This window comes from Hylobates moloch, unplaced genomic scaffold (assembly GCF_009828535.3).
Source record: "Hylobates moloch isolate HMO894 unplaced genomic scaffold, HMol_V3 SCAFFOLD_4, whole genome shotgun sequence".
NCBI lineage: Eukaryota > Metazoa > Chordata > Mammalia > Primates > Hylobatidae > Hylobates > Hylobates moloch.
The window spans coordinates 70869609-70882326 of NW_026652279.1; the positions used below are offsets into that span (position 1 = coordinate 70869609).

Genomic DNA, 12718 nt, shown 5'->3' on the forward strand with positions numbered 1-12718 from the left:
ATAAACACCCAGATGATAAATCTAGGTTCTTTAGAAAATAAGCCAAAATTAGGAGAAAAGGAGGAGAGAAAAAATATTTTCACATATTCATTAGATAGATCAGATTATCTAATAGATTCATTAGATAGATCAATCATATTATCTAATAGATCAGTCATAGATATTATCTATGATAATGATTATCTAGATATGATCCATCTATTGGATAGATCGATCATATCAATTTTTCTGTAAAGTTGACTTTTTAACATCGAAATCATTTACAGTAATAAATTTGAAACCAAACTTTAGTTCAAAATAAATTTTATTCAAGTGCATGCTCTTTAAAAAATATTTAGATTTGCCTTCAACCTTCTCATCTGCCAAATGAGTTAACAATACTTATATTAAGAATTTGCCATAATGCGGCCGGGATGGTGGCTCACGTTGGTAATCCCAGCACTTTGGGAGGCCAAGGCGGGCACATCACGAGGTCAGGAGATCGAGACCATCCTGGCTAACATGGTGAAACCCCGTCTCTACTAAAAATACAAAAAAATTAGCTGGGCGTGGTGGCGGGCACCTGTAGTCCCAGCTATTCGGGAGGCTGAGACAGGAGAATGTCATGAACCTGGGAGGCGGAGCTTGCAGTGAGCCGAGATCACGCCACTGCACTCCAGCCTGGGAGACAGAACAAGACTCCGTCTCAAAAAAAAAAAAAAAAAAAAAGAAAACCAAAAAAAAAAAAAAACCAGAATTTGCCATGTTTAATGAAATACTGAATATTCAATAATAGATACATAGGATGCATTCAAAATGGTGGTTATAATTATGAAGACTGCTATAGAGTATTAAATAGAGGTAGTCGATAGTGTACATAAATTGTTTGATTTGGCAAATGTCCCACTAAAGAAAATATTTAGTGGAATTGGCTAAGTTATCAGCACTCTCTTCTCCCCTACCTTCAGATAATGTTGACATCTCCTGTGCTTTATTCTAGTATGAATATGGCCACTCCTTCAATTCTTTCCTCAAAAAATCTACTCTCAACAAAGCTCTCCAGATTCCTGGAGAAAATTAGAAAAGTCTTTAATGCCAACATGGGAGATTTGTCTAAGAATGCAAAATTACGTGATAATTTATTTTATTTTGAGTGGCTATAAGAAGGTCATGCATATATGAATAAGGTCTTCTAGAGCTGACATAACAACATATCTGAGACCAGATAGCCTAAAAAACAGGAATTTGTTTTCTACAGTTCCAGAAACTAACAGCCCAAGAAGAAGGTGCTATGAAGGTTGGTTCCTTATAAGGCCTCTCTGCCTGACATGTAGATAGCCTCTCACATGGCCCTTTCTTTGTGTGTGTTGGGGAAAAGAGAGAGAGAAATCTCTTGTGTCTCTTTCTGTTCTTATAAGAATACTGGACTAGGGCCCAAAACTCATGACCTTATTTAAACTTAGTTACCTCCCTAAAGGCCTTATCTCCAAATACAGTCACATTGGGGTTCAGAATTTCAACATATGAATTTTGGGAAGAAACAATTCAGTCCACAACAGAAAGTAACTAATAATATGTTAAGGTTTGCAAATCATCAACAATATTTCATAATATGAATAGGTAATGAATGCACACACGTTTTATTTTTTTCACATCATCTTTAACACTAACCTGCAATGATTCTGAATGGTTTTACTTTTGATCACACAGAGCCCATATACAATTTTGTTTGCTGTGTATTTGCCTTTTTACTTAAAATAAAAGTGTTTGACAAAGATTACGAGACATTCATAAAATCCCGTAAAATAAGTGGAGAAAATTATTCTACAGTGTTTTCTACTTTTTATGCTGTGATATATTTGGAGATATGTCTGGAGATTGAATGAGAAGATATCTACAGATAAACAACCCAAGGTGACATTAGATCTAAGAGTTCATGGTAAGAGTCAAAAATATTTTTATTTTCCATGGAAACAGTCAACTGTGAAATTAACATAAAATTTTTTCAATAAAACAATTTTGTTTATTTCTCCAAATAACTTATCCAAACAAGAAATCTACAAATGTAGATCAAAGCATTCTGGTTCTTAAAGAGTGACAAAACATTCATTTTTACAAATATTTTCAATTTTTTCTTGCAACTTCTTATAAAAGTCATGTTTGACTCCTTGGCAACATTTGATATGCCAATATATGTTTGGTATATAGCATTCAACACTTTTCAGGGATTTGAAAATACAACCACATTAAATTATTTGTGATTGATTTTCTTCTAAAGCTTGTGACAAATAATGTATTTAAGAAACAAACTAGGATTTGTCAACTTTCATTCATAAATGCATTCAGCCATGTTTTCAAAGCATGCCAGGAATCTTAAATCCACCAAGTCAAGAAATAAAATGAATTCAATAAATGCAATTCAGATGAAATTCTAACGGAGACATTGAGTAGTGAAGGGAAAATATATTATTTATTAATTTTTTCTCACATTAAAATAAAAGAAATAACTTTAACCTGGTTAAATACCAGACATTAGTTTAGATAAGAATTGTATACGTTCCTCAAATCTGTTCCAGCACTGAGTCTTGATTGTGATTCAGAGAACGAATGTCTGCATTGCCTGTTTATTCTGATTCAGTCCAAATCTTTTAAAAGAACAAAGACAGGATTAAGTCAATATGACCTACTTTCACAATTTTTTAAAAAATCTTCTTCTGCAATTCCTGAAAAAGACCTGAGCCAATTATACATTCGGTAGCATTTTATGTTAGAAGGATCACTAGAACCTGGAAAAAATATTCTGTAAAAAGCTATCACTCTTAAAGTTAAAAAAAAAATCTCACTTTTTTTGCTGGAATATAATTCTAATGAGACCAAATGTTTTATGAGCTTTCACTGGAATATCTTACAGAGTAGAAAGAAAAGGAGAAGCCTCATTGAAGGCATTGTTTCAATACATTATCGAACTGCTCTTATACATTGACAAGCATAGCGATTCAAACAAATCCTTTTGGAAAAAGTATTGAATTTGGATGGTAAATATACATTTTGTAACTGAAACTAGTTTAACAAATTTTAAATTATACTAAACGAAATGGCAAACTATGGCAGTATAAAGAAACACAACATGTCATTACCACAGAATAAAATTTCTTGTTCCTCAAACTGAAAACAAGTTGACTCTAGAACATACAAGTCTATAAGTTTACTTTTTCTAATTAGGAAAATACAAGATAATAGAAATAGATAATATAATAGTTTAGGGATTACAGAAAAATTATTATCTTGAGTTAGCAAATTTATAACACAATTTACTTCCATAAAAGTGCAAAAGACATAACTGTGGGTGCTTTTTTATGTTAAACTTCATAATAAATAAAAACTATATGTTCTAGGTTATCTAATTATTAGGTGGCTAAGCAATTAGAGGTCTGTATTAGTCCATTTTCATACTGCTATGAAGAAATATCTGAGACTGGGTACTTTACAAAGAAAATCAAGTTGAATGGACTAGCAGTTCCACATGGCAGAAGGTGAAGTAGGAGGAAAAGCATGTCTTACATGGCGGCAGTCAAGAGAGTATGTGCAGGGGAACTGCACTTTATAAAACCATCAGATGTTGTGAGACTTATTCACTATCACGAGAACAGCACGAAAAAAACCTGCCCCCGTGATTCAATTACCTCCCACTGGATCCCTCCTATGACACAAGGGGATTATGGGAGCTACAATTCAAGATGAGATTTGGGTGGCGACACAGCCAAACTATATCAAGGTCCTTAACCAAAAATGTGACAATGTAATCTCAGATTTGGGATTTAAAATTTTAAAATTTAGTTCTCCAGATTTACTTATTCATATATCATGTATTCATTCTAACAAACATGTATTAACTGCTGCTTTTTCAGATGGTATAATTGACCTTATACAAAATGTCTAGAGTAAGGGTTACAAACCTGAGTGCCCAAAGGAGTAATGTAAATGAGCAAAGCTGGCCTGTGTGGAATGAGGCTCCCTGGAGTGTGAGCATCCACCCAAAAGGGACAGGTTGTCTTCAGCTTCAGCATGGTTATGTGGGCACAGTTTTTCCAGATTTACGATTTTTTACAGGAGATTGGAAATCTGCCATTGTAATTGCAGACTTCTGATTTTTAAGTACCAACAACTAATTAAGTTTAAAAAATCATGTTTTTTTAATATATAGATAGCCAAACAAAACGGTCCTGATGCAGCCTGACTGTTTAAAGTTTTTCCCACTGATACAGAGATTTATCAATACCTTTGAAGTCTTACCTTTTATTCAGATTTTTGGCAAGGAATAAATAGCCTCCAAGTCTATCATTGGTTCTAAAGATAGATACCTGATTCTCTGTTGTCTGTTCTGATTCCATGATACTCAATCTTTCTATCAGTCCCTTGGAAAATGACATTGTCAGATCATCTTAAAGTCTGTCTGATGATGCCTATTTGTAAAGGAAGAATGTTACACTGTTTAATACAGATCAGACCTGAAAAAGAAAGTATTCTGAGAAAATAAAACAAGATATTATTTGAGTAAAAATTATTTTATGTGTACATCATATATATACACACACACATATCTATATGTATGCACATTATATATATATATATATACACACACACACAGTAAAAGATTCACAGAGGTTGAATCAATAGTCATCAAACTTTATGTTAGTAGGAATTATCTGAAATAAATGTATTTTTTAATATGTGGTTTTACTCCAAGAGATGCAGATTCTGTAGTATTTAAAGAGGACGCAGGGCCTTTTAAAGAAGGCTTCGTGTAATTTCAGGCTCATGGTTATAAGATTGATGTTACAAACACTATGGTAGATTAAAACACTGATAAAGAATAAAACATCAATTTGACACAAAATTAGCATCATTTCAGTGAAAGTAGTCAAGGTCCTACCCTTTACATTTTCCTTTTCAAATAAATGGCAGTTGCCTATTGGATCATCCTCTTTAGTGTGAATATTCTATATAGTGGAAGAGTAAGTAAATATAGATGGTCCCTGACTTGTGATGGTTGAAGTTACAATCTTTTCTTTTTTTTTTTTTTTTTTTTTTGGAAATGGAGTCTCACTCTGTCACCCCAGGCTGGAGTGCAGTGGCACTATTCCAGCTCACTGCAACCTCAGCCTTCCAGGTTCAAACAATCTCTGCCTCAGCCTCCTGAGTAGCTGGGATTACAGGCACCTGCCACCAAGCCCAGCTAATTTTTGTATTTTTAGTAGAGATGGGGTTTCACCATCTTGGCCAGGCTGGTCTTGAACTCCTGACCTCGTGATGCACCCGCCTCAGCCTCCCAAAGTGATGGGATTACAGGCGTGAGCCACAGCACCTGGCCTGAAGTTACAATTTTTCATTTCTATGATGGTGCAAAAGTGTATTCACCTTCCTCATGCGACGGATAAAGACATACTCGAGAATGAGTAATTTATAAAGAGAAAGAGGTTTAATGGACTCACAGTTCTGCATGACTGGGGAGGTCTCAAGATCATGGTGGAAAGCAAAAGCCACTTCTTACATGGTGGCTGACAAGAGACAATGAGAGCCAAGAGAAAGGGGCTTCCCCTTATAAAACCATCAGATCTCATGAGACTTATTCACACCACGAGAACAGTATGGGGGAAACCATCCCCATGACTCATTTATCTCCCACCGAGTTTCTCCCCCAACACGTGGGAGTTATGGGAGCTACAATTTGAGATGGGATTTGGGTGGGGACACAGCCAAACCATATCAAAAATCAATACATTCAGTAGAAACCTTACTTCAAGTACTCATACAACCATTCTGTTTTTCACTTTCGGTGTTCAATAAATTACATGAGATATTCAACACTTTATAATAAAATAGAATTTTTTGTTAGGTGCTTTGCTCAACTGTAGGCTAATGTAAGTTTTCTGAGCACATTTAAGGTAGGCTAAACTAAGCTGTGATGTTTGGTGGGTTAGTTGTATTAACAGCATTTTTGACACAGGATTTTTTGACATTTTGAACTCACGGTTGATTTATAGACCCCATTAAGTCAAGGAGCCTCTGTACTATTTCACATTTGTGAACCAGATGGTTGTGCTCATTGGCTGACAACTTTAAATAAATATAAAAATAACAATAAAAACAGTAAAAGCTAAAATTGAAAACAGTACCCCCAAACACATAGTTATTATTGTTATTCTGATTTTATAGAGAATGAAAGGGACTAGCCAAATATCTTCCAGTGAGGCAACTTGCCAAGCATCATAATATTTCATAAGTGGTTTCTCCATGGAGAAAACAACCAGAAATTCCTCTCATTACAAGGGGAGAGAGGATAAGGTAGTCATTGTCCTAAGCACCAATCTCCCATGTCACATTTAGTTGGCATTTCAAGCACAGGGTGGCTAGGATACAACAGGTAATATTTTTACATTTTGTGTCTATATACTGCCTTAATCATGAAACCATATATAATTTATCTTTTTTTTTTGTGATCCAACAATTTTCTCTCATCCCTCTGTCCTAAGCATGTAGCCGCCATCCTAGAGTTTTCTAACAGAGGCATAATCCTCTTCTGAGATAAGCCCTTGATAGATCTAATTGGTTAAAAGTGACACTCACTCTTTGATATTTATCTGTCTCAGCTCTCACTGAGTAGAGATATTTAATAAGATGGCTAGTTAAATCTTGCCAGGCAATCTCTTTCTTCTTCCTACACCTATACTAGCATCATGCTGGTCACTGATGACAGTACGCTTGCAGATCTTGATCTAGTCACAGTGTCAGAGGATTGGAAATAATATAATGGCCCCCTCCAGACAGAATAGGGAGGTAACATGATGTAATGTAAAGAGTAAAAGAGAAGATTTTTTGGGGGGGTTGAATCCTAAATATATTAGTTTACTAGCTCTTTGACCTAAGGTAAATTATTTAAGTTATCCTTTCTCAGTCTCCTCACCTAACATCCCTAACACATAGGGTCATTGTCAGTGTTCACTCAATAAATCTTTTCTATTGTAGTTATCATTAACAAAGAAACATGGCTCACGCCTGTAATCCCAGTGATTTGGGAGGCCGAGGCGGGTGGATCACGAGGTCAGAAGATCGAAACCATCCTGGCTAACACGGTGAAACCCCGCCCCTACTAAAGATACAAAAAATTAGCCAGGCGTGGTGGCGGGCGCCTGTAATCCCAGCTACTCTGGCGGCTGAGGCAGGAGAATCGCTTGAACCTGGGAGGCGGAGCTTGCAGTGAGCCGAGATTGCGCCACTGCACTCCAGCCTGGGTGAGGTGACCGAGCGAGACTCCTGTCTGAAAAAAAAAAAAAAGAAACAAAAACTGGGATTTTTTTAATGCATATGCCAGACTACAAAATGTAAATAGTGTGAAATTCCGTACTCACTGCCACCATTTTATTCTCTTACCTGATTATAGTGGTACAGATGTAACATTTCTATATGATGCAAATTAAAATAAAGGAGGAATTATAACAAAAGGAGATCCAGGAGAATCATTAAAACTAATTTAAAGTTGATACTAATCTCGGGGATAGAAAAAGAAGAAAGGGGGAAGGAGAAAGAAAATACTGCAATAGCTCCCAAATATTGGTGAGTATTAAAATTGTTGAGATGACAAACACATAATTTTGGCATCCTAGACCCAGATATTTTGATTCAGGAAGTCTGGGGTTAGGTCCAGAAACACACACTTAAATTTCCCCTGTGATTTTGATATTTAGCTCACTTAGACCACCCCTACATAAACACTGAAAGAGGGATTGCTTACTCTGAAAAGAAAGCTAAAAAGGACTTTTTATCACTACCTTCACATTCACAAATAATACTTCACTGAGTAGTATCGTCATTTGTTTTTTCCATTCTCTCTTATAACTAAAGGTGAAGAAATAAAATTAATATACTTGTTAAGGAATTTTATCATAGCTATAAGAAATTTTTAAAAAAATTAAAGAGTAAAAATATAGAAACCAAATACTGGATATCTATGGTTATGGATGTCCTAGTTTAGCAATCTTTTAAAACAAAGATTATCATTTTAGTTACAGATTAGGAGTTAAACGGTCCAGATCATTTTTAAGAAAGAGAACTAATAATTAACAGCCCTCCTATATATGAACATTATTTTTCTTCATCCAAGCCTCACAACAACCTTTTAGGTAGGTCTCACTCACCATTATTTTCCACGTGAGTATGTTAGGCTTGGAAGCACCAATAACCTTGCCCAAATTTATATTATTAGTCAACTATTACACCAACTTGCGAACTCAAGACCCCCCAACTAGAAATTCCTTCATTTTCTTTCAGATGGCCTCTCTCCAGACTGAAATATTCCACAATAAACATATTTCCATTCATCAATTTTTTTCCCCAGCACAGCACCACAATTTGTCTCCAGCTACTGTAGGCCATTTACCAGCACTAAAATCTTTAGTAATTTCCCACTTCTTACAGAATTAATTCAAAATTCCCTAACAGAGCACAGAAGATCTTATGTAACTTGTTTCTAACCTATTTCTTCTGCCTCACCATGATTTCTCCCCAGCCTTTTATTAAATAGATTTGTCTTTGTAGAATGACAAGATGCCTTGATCAGAGTTCTCTGCCTGGGATACCTTTAACTGTCTTATCTTCCTAGCTCGTTCTGAGCCATTTTTTGAAGCCTGACATAAATACCTTTTCTCTGACACCAACAACAGAACTAATTTGTACTCTTTTGTGATCTCACGCTATATTCTGTACATTTCTCCCTTTGTCATTCGTTCGTTACATGACATTACCCACGATTGAAATAAGCAACTTGAAGCGAAATCCCAGCTTTATTCAATTTTGTATCCCCAGTACCTAGTTATTAGTAAATGTCCATAAACTGTATTGAGATAAATTGAACTATAATTATAAAATAGTATTGTTGTTAGTCTGCTTTAGCAATACATTTCAATCCACCATGGATGTATCCCATTATTAAAATATGAACTTTAAAATTCACTACATATTTATAAGGGTGGTAATTATAACTTATTTTCATATTTTCATTAGCATGTCAAGGTATCTTCCTAATAAATAATTACAAAAAGTTTTAAAAATCCTCCTCATCAAGGATGAAGAGATTATCTACTATTAGCTAAAATATGACTTTGGCTTGTATTTAAAATTAACGTCGGGTATATTGGCCTAATTAATATGAAGTTATTTAAAATACTTAAAATAGATATTATTTTCCATACTAAGAAGTAGATTGCATCATGCATCTCTAAATTTTTTCTCTAAACTGTATTAAAATATGACTGTAAATATCTACAAATTATACTCATTGTATATTACTAGCAAGACATAGAGGACAGACAAAAGAGTCACAGCTGATGGGCCTACACATTTGTAGGATGAACCCCTTTGAGGCTCTGTGGGATGAATACAAAGACACCCTCGATAAGTTTGTGCTTATTTTTTATAAACAAATCTGGAAGCCAATTCAAAATGTATGCTCTAAGCTATTTTATGCATATCTTGTATGCTTGTGCATTTTTCTGGAGACATGCATGGGGACTAAATACATTTCTTCAAAACCCTTAACTCTTCACTTACTATATGAGATTATAATGACTGAGGCTCCCTTTTCACACGCTTCAAGCCCTTTGTAGTATTCTATATCCATTAGAAGTATATCTGCAATTCATGAGTAACACTAGAATTTTAACACATTCTTAGAATCTTAACACACTTTTAGTTTCATTAATTTTGTGTTTTTTCTTTTTTCTTTTGGATTCTAAGTATGCTGGTAACTAGACCATTCTTTGAAATACATATTTCTAAAACTTTTCTCCCTATTCTCTCTTCTATCTTTCAGTCTCAGTATAATAAGTTCAACTGATTTGATTCCAATCAGAATTTTTTTTTCTCTTTCGGTCCATGTGAGTTTAGTTGTCTATGTAACATTGGAAAATTGCCTGAGAGAGGACTGCATAATTAATAAAAACAGGTGGAGTGGTTTACTGAAGAAATGCATTATGTCTAATCTCCTCCATTATGTGTCAAGGCAACATCTTGACTCATGTTGCTGAATTACCTTTAACAAGACCATTTGCAGCTGCAATTTGAAAGTGATGTATTCCATGAAGTTCCTGATACTGCCAAGAGCAGAGGCTGGGTTTTTGTGGCCTTGATGATTGTTAGCCAAACACTTGAATTACTGGACTTCACCAATGTATCATTCTGTAAAATCGGAGGAAAGAAAAAACAATTTTGGACGATAGCTACACATACTTTTAGGAAACATTGGACCTTGACAAATCATTTCAAAGACATATCAAATTAATTAAAGCATCTTAGTTCAAACCTCAAAAATACTATATTCCTTCATGTGTTAGATTATAGGAAAAGCCTAAAACTGCTGATCTAATCTAAAGTGGTAGAAAGTAAATTTTTAAATAGAAAACAAAGAGTAGAAAACCTCAAAGTGCTATTTTGAATTTCATTTAAAAATATGATAGTATGCTTCAACAATAAGGTTTTCAAGCACTTAAGTCAAACAAATGATTTAATATACTCCCCTTTTTACTTTTTCACTAAAAGTGGAACAATAAAAGTAATTCTAATTAGTTCTTTGCATATGTAGACTACAGTGATGTCATTCATGGGTTAAGGATTTTAACTTTCTCTGCTGCGTTTACCCATTTCACATGAACAATCCAGCACCTAAGCCAGAGATATTTATTCCTTTTCCTTCATTATTGCTGGCCTTACAGGTATGTCTTGTCCCTGAGGAAAAATGCCTCTACAAGTCCAGAGATAGAAAAGCGCTGTCTCACATCATAGAGTAGAAGCTTTATTGCTTTGACTTCATTTTACCATAGCTGTGAGATGGCCAAAGCTAAATTTTATTCTCCATTATTCTTTGCTCTTGATTTTTTTAAGATAATTTTCTTTATTTCTTATATGATTCTTATATTTTTATCTAAATTTTATTTGTCTTATCTTTAAGCCATTCCGTGAAAACCATCTTAAATCGTTTTTGAAAACTTGATTGTTACAAATAATTGAATAAATTTGCAGGAAAAAGAAGTAGGATAGCCTATGTTAAGCTACAAGAGAGCTTTTGAATAGCTGTCTACACAAAATATTTTCTCTAGTGGCATTCAAAATTCCACTCTTGTTAAACAAATGGTAACAAAGAAAAATAGCATTCTTTCCGCAGCCATTCTCTGTATATGAATTCATCAAATTAATTTCCTTAAGTAACTAACAGAATCAGGCAGCCAATGAAGTGTCTCTGACGAGATAGGCCAAAGTGCAAAAACCAAACCAAACCTAATTAAACCAAACCAAACCACAGATCATGGAATAGTGGCCCCTGAAAAGAGAGGAATACTGAAGAAAGAAGACATGCTCCTTTCTTTCTTTTCTAAGATTGACGCCTCCCTTCCATTACTAACACAAGGACAGAAAACCAGACACCTTATGTTCTCACTCATAGGTGGGAGTTGAACAATGAGAACACATAGACAGGGCAGGAAACATCACACATCGGGGCCTGTCAGGGGATGGGGGCTGGGGGAAGGATAGGAGAAATACCTTATGTAAATGACAAGTTGATGGGTGCAGCAAACCAACATGGCATATGTATACCTATGTAACAAACCTGCACGTTGTGCACATGTACCCTAGAACTTAAAGTATAATAGAAATAAAAAGTTTTTGCAAGCTACAATTTTAAAAAGTGATATGCAATTTATTTTAAAGAGACAAAGTAAGCACAGTTGATTATTACCTAAGTCTTCTCTGTTGCATACCAATATGTCAGATTGTAAGCATGGCTCCCCAAACTTCTTGAGGAACAAGTAACGCGTTCTGCTATGAAACCAGAAAGTGGAGACCTTGTACAACGTTAAGCAGATGATTTTATAAGTTTTTGATGAAAAGGTTGTCAATATATACCAATTCGTAATTTCTTCACGATAGAAAATATCTTGCTAGGATGATCTCTATTTAAAAACATAAACAAACTCAAACTCAAATATGACATTATGAGTCATTCATCAATAAAACTTGCCCATCAATACAAAACAATTGGTAAGACTGATTTTTTAAACTGATTTCTATTAATTGCACAGACCTAACTGGAAATTAAAGGCTATGCTCCAGATAATTGCTTTGTTCACAGAACCTTCACTCTAATAAAGACATCCGTCTTATTTTTTCTCTAGTGTTTCCTGTACTTCATATAAACCAAAGTTATTATTAATCCTAAAGTTTTATAGTTTTCTTTATATGCAACAGACATGCACCTGAAGCTTCAGTGGGAAATAAGAAAATTTGAATTAATACAAACCCATATATCTGTCAAATAAGAATAATGAGCTAATAATTAAGAGCTTACTTTGTTATTTTTTAAAAAGATAAAGGGGAGTTGGGGCTGTTAGAGGGGGAACCTTATCTTGAGTGACATCTAGTGGACTGCTGCAAAATGACATTTTTAAAGGTTCCTTTTTTAAAAAAAATAATTTCAACTTTTATTTTAGATTCAGAGGGTACACATTTTTTTAAGTTGAAGCTACTATAGATAGAGTAGCTGTAACACGTTAACACTTTGCTTTTGTGCAAGTAAAATAATAATCTACTCAAAAAACCTTTATGTAAGCAGCAAAATTATTCTCAAAGGGAAATTACAGATGACCTAGAAAATCTATAAATGGAAAAAAGAATATCTTAATTTAAAAAA

General features: G+C 34.5%; 1 long non-coding RNA gene across 1 annotated transcript; it reads right to left on the minus strand.

Moving 5' to 3' along the window:
- Positions 1-2427: 2427 nt before the first annotated feature.
- Positions 2428-11872, minus strand: LOC131383204 (uncharacterized). Its single transcript, XR_009213026.1, has 4 exons — positions 11768-11872; positions 10067-10212; positions 4341-4442; positions 2428-2624 (listed from the first exon to the last, which is right to left on the minus strand). It is a non-coding gene; the product is annotated as an uncharacterized LOC131383204 (long non-coding RNA).
- Positions 11873-12718: the final 846 nt, after the last annotated feature.